General features: G+C 39.0%; 1 protein-coding gene and 1 non-coding gene across 8 annotated transcripts in view; both read left to right on the top strand.

Annotated features, from left to right (window-relative positions):
* Nucleotides 1–15684, top strand: part of CDKAL1 (CDK5 regulatory subunit associated protein 1 like 1) — a 1056598-nt gene that overhangs the window by 662010 nt on the left and 378904 nt on the right. The gene's annotated exons all lie outside the window — the stretch shown is intronic.
* LOC136332751 (U6 spliceosomal RNA) lies at nt 8374–8478 on the top strand. Its single transcript, XR_010730903.1, has one exon. It is a non-coding gene; the product is annotated as a U6 spliceosomal RNA (small nuclear RNA).

Genomic DNA, 15684 nt, shown 5'->3' with positions numbered 1-15684 from the left:
ATTAACACAATTGCCCAAGGTTACATAACTAAGTGATTGAGATTTGGATGCCATTCCTCCACCTTATTCTATGCTTATATAAACAGTAGAATAAACATTTGTTCAAGAAATTCCAAATAATTCTAGTTTATGACCAAAAAAGTGTTGGTTTCAAAATTGTCTTTCTATTATAGCAGTGAGTTTTTTATTTATAGGCCCTAGAAAATTTTTACACTTCTTGGAAATGATTTTAAACGTATAGGAAAGTTGTAAGAATAGCCTATCTCCATTATACCCTTTACCACGATTCATCAGTTTTTAACATTTTGCTAGATAAGCTCTTTATCAAGAGATAGACAGACTGACTTACACTTAGATATTGTCCCCTGAACAATTTCAGAATAGATTACAGACCTACAGATTAGATATTAATAGTGTATATTTCCTAAGAATGAGTATTGTACATAACCACAATAGTGCTGTTAAATTCAGAAAATTTATTGCTACAATACTTTATGTAATCCATAGGTAATATTCCAGTTTTGTCAAGAGTTCTGACATTGTCTTGTGTAGCTGTTGTTTTTTTGATATAGGACTCAGTTCAGCATAGGTCTTGTATTTAATTGTTATATCTTTGTACCTAGACAATTCTCAGCTCTATCTTTCATGGTAGATTGACATTTTGAGAATTGTGGCCAATTATTTTATAGAATGCCCCTCAGTTTGGGCTTCAGTTTTTCCTATGATTGATTTATGTTATATGTTTTTTCCCTATGAAACTAAAGGAATGATGTGTTCTTCTCAGAATATCATGTCTGGAGGCACATGTCCTTTTGCCCTTAATGGTGATGTTAATTGAGATCATTTGGTTAAGGCATTGTCTGGTTTTGCCACAGTATAGTTATCTATTTTTGCATAATTTTTAATCCCAAGTATTTAATTGGATCATAGAAGAAAGAAAATATAGGCCCTGAAAACTCAAAAGTCTTAGTGATTTAGTTCACACTTTAAATTTTTTGATGGCTTCAACTGTCACAATTACGTAGTCTAAAAGATTTTTCATTTCTTTGTTTTAATCTAATCTAAATATTTTAATTATTTTAACAGTTTTTAATTCTTAGACTATATTATTTTAAATGAGATATTCTAAGTTTTATTTATTAACTTTAGAGAGAGAGAGAGGAACATCGATCTGTTTCTGGACATGACCTGATTAGGAATCCAACTAGCAACATCTGCTTTTGGGACCAAGCTCTAACCAATAGAACTATCTGGGCAGGGCATTAAACGAGATATTTTAAATTGAGTGTAGTGACAAAGGAAACTGCAATTAGAAAGGCAGAAATTTATTTAATTGAAGTGCAGATCAAAAACTTATGTCAGGTCAAGAAGAGCTAGGAAAATTTATGGATAAAATATCTTGATTTTTTAGGGTGAATAGGTCATGAATGAAGTATTTTTCCTAAAATACTATGATACTCACCAACTCTACCTGTGTATCACTCAGAATTAAGGCATACTATTGAAGTAAAAACTACTTTCCATGTATTCTATATTCCTGTATCAACTTTCCTATTAACCTTTGTTATCCAGGAAAAGCACCAAGTACCTTCTCAAACTACTTTCTGGGAGCTTTGAACTTGTTATTTTAGGACAATATAAAAACTATGGAGGAAGAGTTCTATGTAAGTTCTAGCTGGTTCTGGAATTAACCATAAAACATGATTGCTATCACTGGGGCCATGACAGAGCTAATGCAAGCAGTGATTGATGGATGTCTGCCCCGCTGTTTGATGTTAAGTCACAGCTGAGAGCCTCAGGAGCCCCAAGGAATGGCCCTCCTTGTTCTTCTATCAAGGTAATGGAGAGTCAGTCAGTGTTGTTAAAAATGAAAATCATTGTATTCTCCCAAGGTTTAAAAGGTTTACCCAGATAGATAATTTGTCAGGTACCTCCACTGCTATTCCATTAAGAAACTTAAAAGCTTGACCAGGTGGTGGCACAGTGGATAGAGCATCAGACTTGGGTGCAGAGGACCCAGGTTTGAAACCCTAAGGTCACTGGCTTGAGTGCAGGGTTGCTGGTTTGAGCATAGGATCATAGAAATGACCCCATGGTCGCTGGCTTAAGTCCACAGGTCACTAGCTTGAAGCCCAAGGTTGCTGGCTTGAGCAAGGGGTCAATGGAACTGCTATAACCCCCCCCCCAGGTCAAGGCACATATGAGAAAGCAATCAATGAACAACTAAGGAGCCACAATGAAGAATTAGTGCTTCTCATCTCTCTCCCTTCCTGTCTGTCCTTATCAGTCCTTCTCTCTGTCTTTCTCTGTTTCACACACACACACAGAGAAACTTAAAGACCATTGTGAAATAGTTCAATATGATTGTGTCTTCTGTTAGCAGCCAGGGTTATACAGTTGAGTATTGAAGTTGGAGAAGACCCTGCTGGCACATGTCACCTGTGCCAGAACCACAGCAGTCCTGGTGCCCACAATGGCCAAAACATGGCGTTGGGAGTTAAATCTCATGGTCACTTTGGCAATCAGAACTGCTGCTACATTAAAAATCATAGTTAAAACTGCAGTTAGGATAACATTAATTTGCCTAGTGTCAGGTAAGCTTCTCTGTGCACCCTAGACTGGGTGCCACACCACATGGCAAGATGGCTTTTAGGTGTTCCTCCTTGTAACCCAAGAAGGAAAAAAAAGATGATACAAATGGCGACGATACAAGGCAGAGTTATCCTGAATGCTGTAATAGGGACGCAGATGGCTGTTAAAACTTGGAGGCTCATGCAAGTGATCAAGATCACTGTCCAATATAGGAACTTTTAAAAAGCTTAGCTTTTCACTATATAAAACTATTGGGAGTGAGATACATTTTGTTTCTCAAAAATGTTAAGAAGTTTAGTTCTTCTGGAATGCAGGGTTTGTAGTGAATAATGAGAAAGACCTTTACCATATGGTTTGGGGCCCATCAAGAGAATGTTGAATCTGTAATCACATGGGGACTCACAACCTCATTAGCTCTTGGGATTGTGCCCTTGTTCACAAGCTGAGCCTTCAGAAATATGTTATCTGTACTCTGTAGGCAACATCCAGTGTTTGGATGGTTTTTAGCATAAAGTAACATAATTTCGGTAATATTTTAGGAAGATGAAATTAGGAGCAATATGCAAGATATATCAGAGTAGAGAAAGGCTGCAGGCAGGAATTGAGAGGTAAAATAGTGTGGCCGTGAGGTCAAGAGGTCTGAGCATTGGTGGCAACTCTGAGAGTATGCAGAAAAGAATGACTGAGAGATCCTGACCAGGCAGTGGTGCAGTGGGTAGAGTTTCGACCTGGGACTCTGAAGACCCAGCTTTGAAATCCCGAAGTCACTGGTTTGAGCATGGGCTCATCCAGCTTGAGCACAGGGTTGCTGACTTGAGTGTAGGACCATAGACATGACCCATGGTTGCTGGCTTAAGCCTAAAGGCACTGGCTTGAAGCCCAAGGTCGCTGGCTTGAGCAAGGGATCACTGGCTCAGTTGGAGTCCACTGGTGAAGGCACAGATGAGAAAGCAATTAATGAACAACTAAAGTACAACTATGAGTTGTTGCTTTTCATCTCTCTCCCTTCCTGTTTGTCCTCGTTTGTCAGTCTCTCTCTTTCTTTATATCTCTTTCACACAAAAAAAAAGAGAAAAAAAGAATGAGAGAGACTTTGAAGGAAGACTCGTATGACTTGTAAACTCGATGGTACTGGTAGGTTTCACGGTATGGAGTGCTCCCATGGGCCAGGCACTCTGGTGCTTACCTACATTGATTCATTTATCTTCGCAAGAGCCCTGAATAATGACTGTTCTTGTCCCTATTTTACATTTGAAGAAACGAGACTCAAAGAGTATAAGTAGCTTGCTCAAAGTCACACAGCCAGTGGTCGAGTTAGGGTCTGAAGCCAAGGGTTCTGTCTCTGTAATGATTCCTAGCCATTCTATTTGTAATAAACTGTAGTGGCAAGAGAAAGAAAAGCAGTGCCTAAAATAAGGCTCTAAGAGGCTTAATTAAAATACAGAAGCCTCAATTTTATTTTAAATGTATAGAATTGTAAAGCCATAATTTTAAAAATTCAAAGGCAAAATGCTTTAACCAGCTTTGCAACTTTGAGGATGTAGATACCTGTGCTCACTGAGGCTTGGCGGTGAAATGATTTACCTGGTGCTTTGTGCATGGTTGGGCCGAAACGGGACCACAGGAAACACAGCCCCTGGAGGAGCTGCGTGCAGGGCTGTCTGTGCGTGTTTGGGGCCAGGCTCTTCATCGAATCTCATCCTGCCCTGCTCCCAGGCACCCACTCTCCTTCCCCAACAGTCCTCAGGGTTTCTTTCATTTTGAGACCCGTTACAAATAAGATCTAGAGTTTAAGCTCTTCCTTGCTGTGACCAAACTCCTCTTACACTCTGATTTTTTTATTTTCTAATCTCTATTGAAAACAGGAGAAAAACAGAACAAAACTTTGAGGAAATTTATAAGGTTTAAAAATATCCTAGTCACTCATGTATGTGTCAGGCATTGATTGGAATGGTATTCTGAACCCCTGTGGCCTGCTGACTTTACTGCTTTTTAGTTATGGTGTTCCTTAACTTGACCCTGTCTACTTATCCTTCCATACATCTTGGGATGCTCTCCTTTCAGCATCCAGGCCTAACAGAACAATAAGTTGCATAAACTGCATGGAATTGTAGGCACATTATGCATCGGGTACTCTGAGTCCCAAATATCACTGGAAATACAGTGAGGCGGGGAACACTGCTTCTTATCAGAAATTTCCTAAGGGAGAGGGACTGCATGCAGGCTGTAACTAACACTTTGAGAAGCAACCTGAAATGGGGCTTTGGTCTCTTGAAGGATGTGCTTGTCACTGTGTTTTAAAGAAGGAGAACCTAGTTCACCACAGGGCTTTTGATTCACAGAGTAAAGCAGCCAGAACACCATTCCCTGTGTTTCTGTCTTCACTCCCTCCACAGTGCTTAGCTGGTCCTCTCTCAGCCTCACATATGTATTTGGAGATCATGGCTTCCATGAACACCAAATGAGTACTGTATAAGAGACCTTCATCTATAGCTAATCTAGGTCAGTGGTTCTTTTTTGTTTTCTTTTTTTTTTAGAATCTGATTTTATATATATATATATATATATATATATATATATATATATATATATATATATATATATAATATTTTTTTATGACATGCATAAGCATATTCAGTCTTCCCAGCAAAAAATAAATTTGCCCCAAAATGTAAATGTTTTGGAATGCATAAATATTGTAAAGCCATCCATGGCCCTGATAAGGACCAATGTGCATAGTGATTTGTGTCACCTGACTGGCTAACTTCCAAAGTAGAACAATCACTTTGGGCATTTCCTTGTAGACTGCAGACACCAACCATGGGTGCTTGTGGAACGGAATGAAAGATGAAATGTAGGCTGACCAGAGAATTGCTGAAGGGGCTGGAGAAAGACACTGACTTTGAGAAAGTGGTTTATTCACGAGAACTTGACTCTCTAGTTAGTGAATATGCTTTGTATAAGTCTAAGAGAGAAAAATAGGTCAAGAATAAAGATAGTACTTCCCAAATCTGTGTTCACAGAGATCTGGGACAAGACAAGAAAGAGACCACTACAAGATCAGTGTGAAATGGCATGAAACTGCAGAATTCATAAAAGCAGTTTATAAATGGTCCTTAAGTACTGGTTGAAAGAACACGTGATCTAGGCTAAATAATTGGTTAGATTTTTTTTTTTTTATTGTTTGGGTTTTGAGGGTATGTAATTCAATCAGAATGTAGTCATTATTTATAATGAAAAAGGTGTAGCCCAGGGGTCGGGAACCTTTTTGGCTGAGAGAGCCATGAACACCACATATTTTAAAATGTAATTCCATGAGAGCCATACAACGACCCGTGTACATTACGCATTATCCAATAAAAATTTGGTGTTGTCCTGGAGGACAGCTGTGATTGGCTCCACAACCATGAACATGAGCGGTAGGAAATGAATGGATTGTAATACATGAGAATGTTTTATATTTTTAACGTTATTATTATTTTTATTAAAGATTTGTCTGTGAGCCAGATGCAGCCATCAAAAGAGCTACATCTGTCTCACGAGCTGTAGGTTCCCAACCCCTAGTGTAGCCTGATTTCAAACAAACAACTTAAAAGCAAGGCATAGAGTATAACTTGTTTAAAAGTTGGGAACTACAGTTATCATTTACTAATTTCTTTCATTAATGATTAGTTCTAGGACACTGTTTCTGTCTTGAGATTGAAACTGTGTTACTCAGTCTTGAAAATTAATATGCTATAAAGGGTGAGAAATGATACCTTCCACATTATCATTTGTGGATACGGCATCATGCACTATACATCCTGATGATATAGTGTGTTGCTGGGAACTTAAATTGTAGCACTTAGTTTTCATGATTTTAAAATTACTAATAAGTGAATAGTCAAGATTCTTTATCAGGTCAGAAGTGCTAAGATGCGTGTTCCGAAGTCCCCAGGCCTCAAGGAGGGTCTTGAGAGAAGGAAAGCTCCACAGGAGTGTCTTTCCCTGGGTTAGCCCTCCACAGGCTTCCAAGGCTCTGGGGACCACATGAGGTTATGTGGACCAGTATACGGCTCTATTCAGAATTCTTTCCTAGGGGAGGGACACATTGGTTTTCATCAGCTTTTTAAATGATTCTTATCCCACAAAAGGTTGAGAACCAATCACATGATGTTTCAGTTTAAGAAAAAAAAAAATAGCTTAAAAAAAAAAATAACCAGTGTTAAAAAACAAAATTCAACTACATTTTAAAGATTCAAGTACATTTTAAAGATCTTAGTGGCTTTATTCAGTGATTCATCAACTGGGCAACATCCAACACAGTAGCTGGAAAGTAGTTCTGAGGGGCTGTAAACAATCAGTGACACACAGGCGGAAGGAACGGTAACGAGGAGGCTGCACTGGAAAACAGTGGCTGGTTGTTGCAAGTCTATTTTCTGTTAGGGGTTGCAGGGGCCTATCAGGCAGATTACCTAACTAATGCTTGTCAGGTGACTCCTGAATGACTGCCATAAGAATCCATTTTGGGGAGAGTCGAAAGTGTAATTAAGTCACATCTTGGTTTGCTGATGCGGGCTTTAGCATAAGGAACTCCATTTTGGGCCTGTTGTTTTGTTTTTAACAATTGTTTGATTGTTAAAATCATCAATGCCTAGTAGTCTTTTCATCTTTAAGGGCTGGAAAAGGAACAATTTTGTAATTAAAATAAAATTTTAAAGTAAACTTCTGTTTTCTGGTTATTAGAAAAAAACAAAACAAAATTCTCATGTTTTAAAAAGTGTGCTTTCCGGCCCCGGCTGAGGATGAGAGGGATAACTCTGCATCAGAGCTTGAGAGCAAGCAGACTAACTCCGAGCAGCAGGGGAGCCACAGAAGCTTCCTCACGAAGATGAAAAGAAGTACTTCGTGTGACTGAAACTTCCTGAGGAGTGATTTGGATAGTGGGAAAGAATTTGAGATTGAATTAGCAATAAATGCATGTAAAATTAAGCAAATGAAGAAAATGACTTTTTAAAACTCTTATATAGAGGAAAGGATATATAATCATAATAATTACATAACTGAATTCTAAATAGCATGTGTATGATATAATTTTATTGGAAGTGAAGGCAGGAGATTGACATATGAATGTCAGGCATGGGAAGACATGCAAGAAAGCTCATCTTCCTTAGCGGGAAATCAGTCACTAGTATCTGATACTAAAATATTAGGAATAGCAATAATATCATGGTATTTAGCAATATGGTTGTGTAAATACCAAAAGAATACACTAAAAGAGTTGTACATAGTTACTTCTAAGGAAGCCAAAATGGGTAACAGGAAGCTAGGAAACTGTGGAGTTGGTGGACTCTTAGATTATATACACATGTAGCAGATTTTGGAAAACAACTGAAAAAAATAAGCAAATGCTTCGGTGGGGCGGGGGGGGGGGGGAGGAGGTTAGGATAAACAGTTACTAAAACCAGACAACATATTCCACAAAGACTACACCAAGGCAACTTTCCACCTAGAAACTTATCTAGGTGCACAGGAATATAATGACCTAGGAAGAGGCTGGCATTAAAAAAGAAAAAGAAGTGAAAAAAATATATAGCATTCCTCTGCAGTTAATAGGTTGATAAAGAACTTTCAACATTGTTCTGAAGTTTAAAACAAGTGAAGGCGTATATGGTCAGTGGCTCGTGATGGCAAAGGAAGCAGTAGATCCAGTTACTGGGTGAAGGAAAGGAGGTTGCAGCTGACCCTTGAAAGAGGTGAGTTAGAGGCCTTGACCCCCTTGCAGTCCAGAATACGAGTATAATGCTCCTGTTAGCAGCACACATCCTAAAATTGGATGGATACGAGACGATCAGCATGGCCCTGCACAAGGATGGCCCGCAGGCTCCTGAAGCCCTCTGTATTGTTCAGCTGCACAGTAGTCACCAGGATGGCAAGCAGAGCACAGAAGATTTAGTGACTGTTGCAGTAAAACCATGTTGGGTGCAGGTGCTTACTAGACTTATGGGGGGAATCGCTTCACAAGTTATAGAAATTTCTAGCCACTGTGCTGTACACTTAAAACTAATATACTACTGAATGTCAACTATAATAGAAAAATAAATAAAAAAGAAAATACATGTATTATTTGACTCCTCCAAAATTTAACTAGTAACTTGCTGTTGACTGGTAGCCTAACAGATAACGTAAACAGTCAATTAACACATTATTTTGTATGTTATCTGTATTTTATTCTTTCTTACAAAAAAGTAAGCTATAGAAAAGAAAATGTTATTATGAAAATCACAAGGAAGAAAAAATACATTTACAGTATTTATTGAAAATAATTTCCTAAATTAACCCATGCAGTTCAAAACTGTGTTGTCTGAGGTTCAACTGTAATTGCTGATAAAACCTATAGTGCAAACATTCAGTAAATCTTCTAGTGAATGGTTGAATGCTTATCATTAAACTATAGTTATGAGCAACTTTTAAAATATAAAATGTCAAAAAATGTTTGGATTTTGACATTGATTCAAGTTACTTTAACATAATTCTTTAAAATGATCACAGCCAGGTAGGTAGTTTATTCAGCTTTTTCTAAGACACTATTTTGCATGCACGTTAAACCTATAGGCTTTTTTTCAATACCTTAAGATCCTTTTTAATAAAAAGCAGAAAGCATATAATGTACACAATAAATGAATGGCAGGGTTTTTCACTGTTTAGCTCTCCATTGCTGAAGAATGAAGGAAAGGAGAGGCAGGAGATGAGAGATCTCCAGGATGTGAGGGCAGTACCCTGAGGTGATGGATAAGCCACCTCTAATCCCTGAGGATGTGCTTCGAGAGCTGGACCTCGGCCTCCACAGGGGCAGAGGGTCTGGTGGATGGGACAGCAGAGCTTTAGCCTCCATGGAGGTCTGTGGTGGTGAACTTAGCTGAAACATATCGCATTCTACCTATTTTCCCATTACTTAAAGTGGCCAGGCCTGTCATGTGGGACCTGTACTCTTGGGGCATTCTTTTCTGTGCTGTGTGGGTTAATTTCTCTGAAAGCTCTTTGTAGCATGAATATGTGCAACTAGAGTTGTGTGAGGTGTTGGAATGGGCACAGGGGAGACCTCAGCTCCTTCATGTCCTTGCACCTGCCCTTTTCCTAATTTCATCAGCCCTCAACCAGCATATCCCTTCCACACACACAGCCCCACACACATTCCTGTACCCTTCCTGCCAGTGGCTGAAAAGATTGCTTGGCATAGAGCCAACCTCAGACATGTCATCCACTGGCTGGCTGTGTAGTAAACTTGTTCTACAGCATAAAAGAGAATCGACTTGTTTCTGAAGTGACATGCGGACGAGTGAGTGGAGAAGATTGAGCTGTATATTAAATTGTCTTCTGGTTATCAAATAAAGGCTCCTTTATCATAAAGGCCAAAGATAAAAAAGAAATATGTATGTTTAATATAGGGAGCAGAAATAAGTCTATTTTTGACATAGTACTTGAGGATAAGATAGGTCAACAAGCCCAGCCACCCCTGAAATGAATTCTAGACTCTTATTATTGGTGAGATGGGACAGAGAGAGATATCAGTGATGGTACCATTGCTGATAGAAATGATTTTTTACAGTAGGTGCTAAACTAGATGTAGAAAGTAGGAGAGTTATCAAGCCTACATTGTCATGTTTGACCTTCCAGGTCCCGGTCATGGAATCATCATAAAAACGAGTTGTGAGCTTATCTAGAGATGCAGCAATAACGGGCACAGAGCAATTTTCAGACTTCTCATGGAATGGGGTGACACCAAGGGTTATCCAGGGCCACGAAGGAGATTCATTGGTTTTGATCAGTTTTTAGAACTATATAGCAGCTTATCTGAGGGTCAGAGAAATTTAGTTTCCTCTATTCTTTTTCATCACTCTTCCCCTTGGGGGCTTTGTGGGTTAGCCTCTGGAAGCCGGGATGAGGCTGTGAGTATTAACAGTCTGGGCAGACCCAGACTGCCTGACCCTGTATTTCACAACACCGAGCTCCAAGGCTCATCTTCACAGAGTGGTAGATTCAGAAAAGGCACGTTACCATCTTTTTATGTATAAGGAAAAGAAGTATTTAATAACAGTACAGAAATACATACAACTCCAGGGCACTAATTAGAAAGACCCACACTGCATGTATTTTATCCACTTGCAAAATATTACTCTCATAGTTACATCTCTAGTTGGACTTTCTACTTTTGATTTTTGTTTAATTGTGTGTGTATAAAAAATGTACAGGTATCAGACATGATTATTAAGGAAAAAGGTGAATAAAACCACTTGTTCCCAACTCCTCCCTAATTTCCAATAATTTATAGCCTAGGAAGACTTGGAAGGTAAAAAAAACTAATACCTAGAGACGAGAAAATTTGTTGTCTTGCACTGTTCATTGGTTGTGATGATGGGACAGACTTAAAGAGTTTTAACATAGTAACTGCTAATCTCTTTAAAATACCACTTTGAGAATAGTTATCTTGTCGTATATTAAAGGAATGTTTTAAATTTTAGAAATAACAGTGAAACCTCTTCATGCATGAGTGCTATTTATGTCTATGAATTGGGCTAGATACACAATTATGGGTAAAAAATGTAATAGGATTAGTTTAAAACATATATTTTTTGCTTGTCAAACTGCTTAGCTTCAAAGTAACTGAAGGGGGGAGGGCCTTGGGGGGGGACACATAATGTTTCTTGTGCTATCAGGTGATTAATATGTTATAAAACCAAGTGTCTAATATATGGACAGTAAATCATATATTAGGGATCTGACTACATTCTGAACTGCTACTAGTGTTGTTTTTACTTATTTATTTCTAAGGTAAGGGTAATCCACGGTATATGTTAATTTTGTCCTTTCCCAATACTCTCCCATCCAGCAGAAGACACTGGGTGCTCTCATTCTCCTACCCTGTATATGACTTGTCAGAAAAAGGAGCAAGCTTTATGAGGGAGCAGACATGTTTTAAAAATTTATGCATAAAATATAAATTGACTCAAAAACAGAGTCCCATGAGAAATAAGTTTTAATTTCTGGAGTTTTTACAATTATCATGTTGAAGTACCATTTATAGTTATAAAAATAATTTTGACATAAATTTGTATTGGATTTAGTTATATGTGTAAGAATCATAAACGGGTCATTCATTTGCACAATCCCTTGGTGAACAGTATTATTACCAAAGGTTAATACCCAGAGTTTTAAGATGTCATTCACTGAACATTTAAGTACTTACTGTGTGCTGATTGCTGCTTAAGTGCAGGTTGGGTCAAAAGTAGGTTTACAGTTGTCCATATGGGAAATAATGCAATGGTTAATAAAGAATAATTCAAGAATAAACTGTGTTTCACATACTTACATCTGTAAACCTGCTTTTGCCCTACCCTGTGTAGTACTTGTTTTTTCTCTCCACCAGGTTGTAAGCTGTGTTGAATCCAGAGGACCACTTTCCATCACACCAGAGCTTAGTATGGTCCCTGCAGCATGGTGGGCACGCAGTAAATGTGTCAGTTCATTAATAAAGCTTAGTTATTAATTGAATAACACATTCATTCAACTAATAACTAAGCTTTAAAGCTCAGAGAATGGATTTTAGTTATAGAAGGTGAGAATAGAGATGGGAAAACTGGCTCTTATTAGGAACAAAAACAGCAGCTCACTAATCAAAGAAGAATGGCCAGGAATGCTGAGATGGCCCCAGTGCACAGAGCATGTGAGAAGTGCCCAGGGCATGTGATTGAATTAGTACAGGGCAGGGAGCAAAAGAATCTGTAGGGAGAATGAAGAATAAAGAAATAGGGAAACGGAGGTTACTACAGTTGTAGAGAAAGGTACCTGGGTGGATAGTTTGAGGGACTAGAACGCTCGCTGAAGGTAAAACTAGAACTTTGTGAGATCAAGGGAATGGCTGCATTTCTTTCCTTCCGTCTCTTTCCTCCCTTCCTCCCTTCCTTCCTTCCTCCCTTCCTCCCTTCCTCCCTTCCTCCCTTCCTTCCTTCCTTCCTTCCTTTCCTCTCTTTCCTCTCTTTCCCTATCTTTCTTTTTATTTCTTTTCTTTCTGTCTGTCTTTCTTCCTTTCTCTCTTTTTTTTTAATTTATTAATTTTAGAGAGAGGAGAGAGAGAGAGAAAGGGGGGAGGAGCAGGAAGCATCAACTCATAGTAGTTGCTTCTCAGATGTGCCTTGACCAGGCAAGCCCAGGGTTTCAAACCAGTGACCTCAGCATTCCAGCTCGATGCTTACTACGCCACCGCAGGTCAGGCAACAGCATTTCTTGAACAGTTTTCATATACAAGTCACTGTAATAAAGTGTTGTGGAAGAAAGGGGTGCCACCCAGATGACCAGGACATGGTTTCTGCCCTCAAAGCAGTGTTAGCACACAGTGAAGGTGTTGGAGATCTGTATAAGCACATAGTTAAAAAGGTTCTTTCTGTTTGAGGGACCCAGCATGAAAGAGGTGATCTTTGAACTGGGCTTTTCAGATTGAATTAAACACAGGAAGATGGCAGGAAAGGCTTTCCAGGCAAAGGGGATAGCATTAGTAAGATGCAGACTCAAGAAAACACATAATCTGTCAGGAATAAGACATGGCCTTTGGTGTTAGTGGAAAAAATGTGTCCAAGCCCCAATGCAGTACCTGAAATTGATTCTCAGCATTAGGGAGCCCTTGAAGGTTTTCAAAGAGGAGTGTGCAGAGAGCCTCAGTGCAGAGGCAGGCTGAGCAGTGGTTCCAAGCCCTGGCTTCACTTTAGCGTCACTTGCAAAGATTTAAAAATTTTCAAATCCCGAGCTACAACCCAGATCGATTAAATCAGAATCTATGGCAATGGAACCCAAACACGAGTATTATTTAAATCTCCAGGCAATGCCAATGTGCAGCACAAGTTGCACACCAATAGTTTAGAGCAGGGATTGAAAAACTCTTACTTTAAAGGGCCAGATAGTCACTGTTTTTGGCTTTCCTGGCCATACGATCTTTGTTGCAGCCACTCAGCTCTGCCATTTTCACACAGAAGCAGCCATGGACAATACATGAAAGAGTGATCGTGGCTGTGTTCCAGTAGACTCTACAGAAATTTGAATTTCATATTATTTTCACAAGTCACCAGTAAATCTTGTTCTTTTGGGGTTTTTTCAGCCATTGAAAAATATAAAAACACATCATAGAGTTTACAAAAAAAATAGGTAGCCAGCTGTATTTGGCCCACAGATCATTTTTGCCAGCTCTTGATTTAGGGGTTGAAAATTGAAGCCAGGTGGCTCAGGGGAAAAGAATATCACTCCAATAATCCAGATAAGTAGTGCTAACTCTCTTTGTGGTTTGCTGTAAGGGCAGAGTGAAAATAAGTGATATGGAGTTGATATGTTTAGCAACTCATGTTCTTGTGTGCTCCTTTTGAGCTTCCCGAAGTGCCACACAAAGGAAGTTGGAAGGAACCATTGGGCTATGTAGTACTCAGTAAGTACCCTAGATTTAGTGTTTGTACCCTGTAGGGATTTAGATTATGTTGAAAGGCTGTTTCTCTTCTAACTGCTTGCAGCGGCTACTCAATTTAGCAACATCCATTGCTACAAAGTAGTTAAGTTTCCTTCCTTCCTTATATGCCAGCCTTGCCTTTCTTACCAGAGAATGTCTTTTCCCTGCAAACAAATATTCTCTTTAGAAAATAAGGTGAGTTTGATATAAGAAGATATGTCTACTTACATTTTACTTCATCCGCTACCCTTGAATTACTGCAGTTTCCCATTTGCATTTCCTTCCCCACTGTGAAACTGAGGCTGATTGTTGCAGTTTCATTCCACTAAGGTTACTTTAGAAACCGTGAGGCTGCAAAGAAGTGTGTTTTATCAGTGGTACATTTCCATGTTTGCCCCGTTATTTTATTTGAATACCATTGCAGTTGGGTGAACAAAAATTTACTTAATCTATTTCCTGACTAGAATTGGGCTAATTTAATGTCCTCTAAGAAATGCTTACCCTGTGCACCACCACCACCACCACCACCACCTCCACCCACACTGTCGAGGTTTGAGAAACTCGAGGGCCTGATTACTCTCCCTGAATTTGCTTGAACTGGAGGGAGAGAAGGAAACTCAAGACTACGGTCAGAGTCAGCCACATGCGTATTCATCTCAGTGATCTTGCGGATCTTAACTAGGAAGAAAGAGGCGGAAAAAAATGCGTTGAGTTAGAGCCCACTTTTTTTCTCTACTGTTCTCAGTTTTTCCTCATAGAACAGGAAAGTATATGTGCTGTGTAAAGCAAAAGCAGGTGTGATTTTGAAGAGTTTGTCTATTTTTCTAAGTATTTTTGATTATTTGATCACCAAACACATTTCACATCATTGGTTTTTCTTTAAATTGATTTCTAAATTTTGAGGTGTGTTTAAATTTCAGGCACCTGTTTTTCCTTCTTCTCAGTGATCTTGAATGATTATCACCTGAGGGAAACAAGCCAAATGTGTACAATATAAAAGTGAGATTGTGATTGAGTGCTGATACTGATAATGTCAAGTGCTTTTAATTAAGCTTCTGATACTTTATACATTGATAACAAAATAAAGGTTCAGGTTTATTAAATTAGCTTCCTATTTTTCAGAAGCACTCACCTAGTAGGCAGCTAAATATATAACAACAGCCTGTTCCCTTCAACCAAAGCTCCAGTGCACCCCAGAGGAATTCCTGCATAGAGTCCACTTTTAAGTAAAGGATGAGGTTAGGAAATGAGGCAAAGCTTCAAACATAATCTGGAGATTAGAAGAAAAATGCCTGACAGAATTCCAAATTTAGAATGGCAAGAGCTGAAAGACAGTAAGGAGGAACCCATCCAGAAGAATAAAGGTTCTGTCCCAGCTGGATGGCTCAGTGAAGAGTATCAGCCCAGAGTGTCAGAGGCCACGTGTTGGGCCCCCGTCCAGGCCTATATGAGAAGCAGTCAGTGAGTGCACAGCTCAGTGGGACAACTAAGTGAAACAACTTGATGCTTCTCTCTCTCTAACCTCCTTTCTTCCCCTCTCCCTCTCTTTTTCTCTACCTATCTCTATAATCAATTGGGAATAAAAAAGAATGTTAGCAGTTGGAAGAGAACTTAGGAATCTTCAT

Source organism: Saccopteryx bilineata, chromosome 3, assembly GCF_036850765.1.
Source record: "Saccopteryx bilineata isolate mSacBil1 chromosome 3, mSacBil1_pri_phased_curated, whole genome shotgun sequence".
NCBI classification, from domain to species: Eukaryota; Metazoa; Chordata; class Mammalia; order Chiroptera; family Emballonuridae; genus Saccopteryx; species Saccopteryx bilineata.
This window is presented reverse-complemented; position numbering and strand designations above follow the sequence as displayed.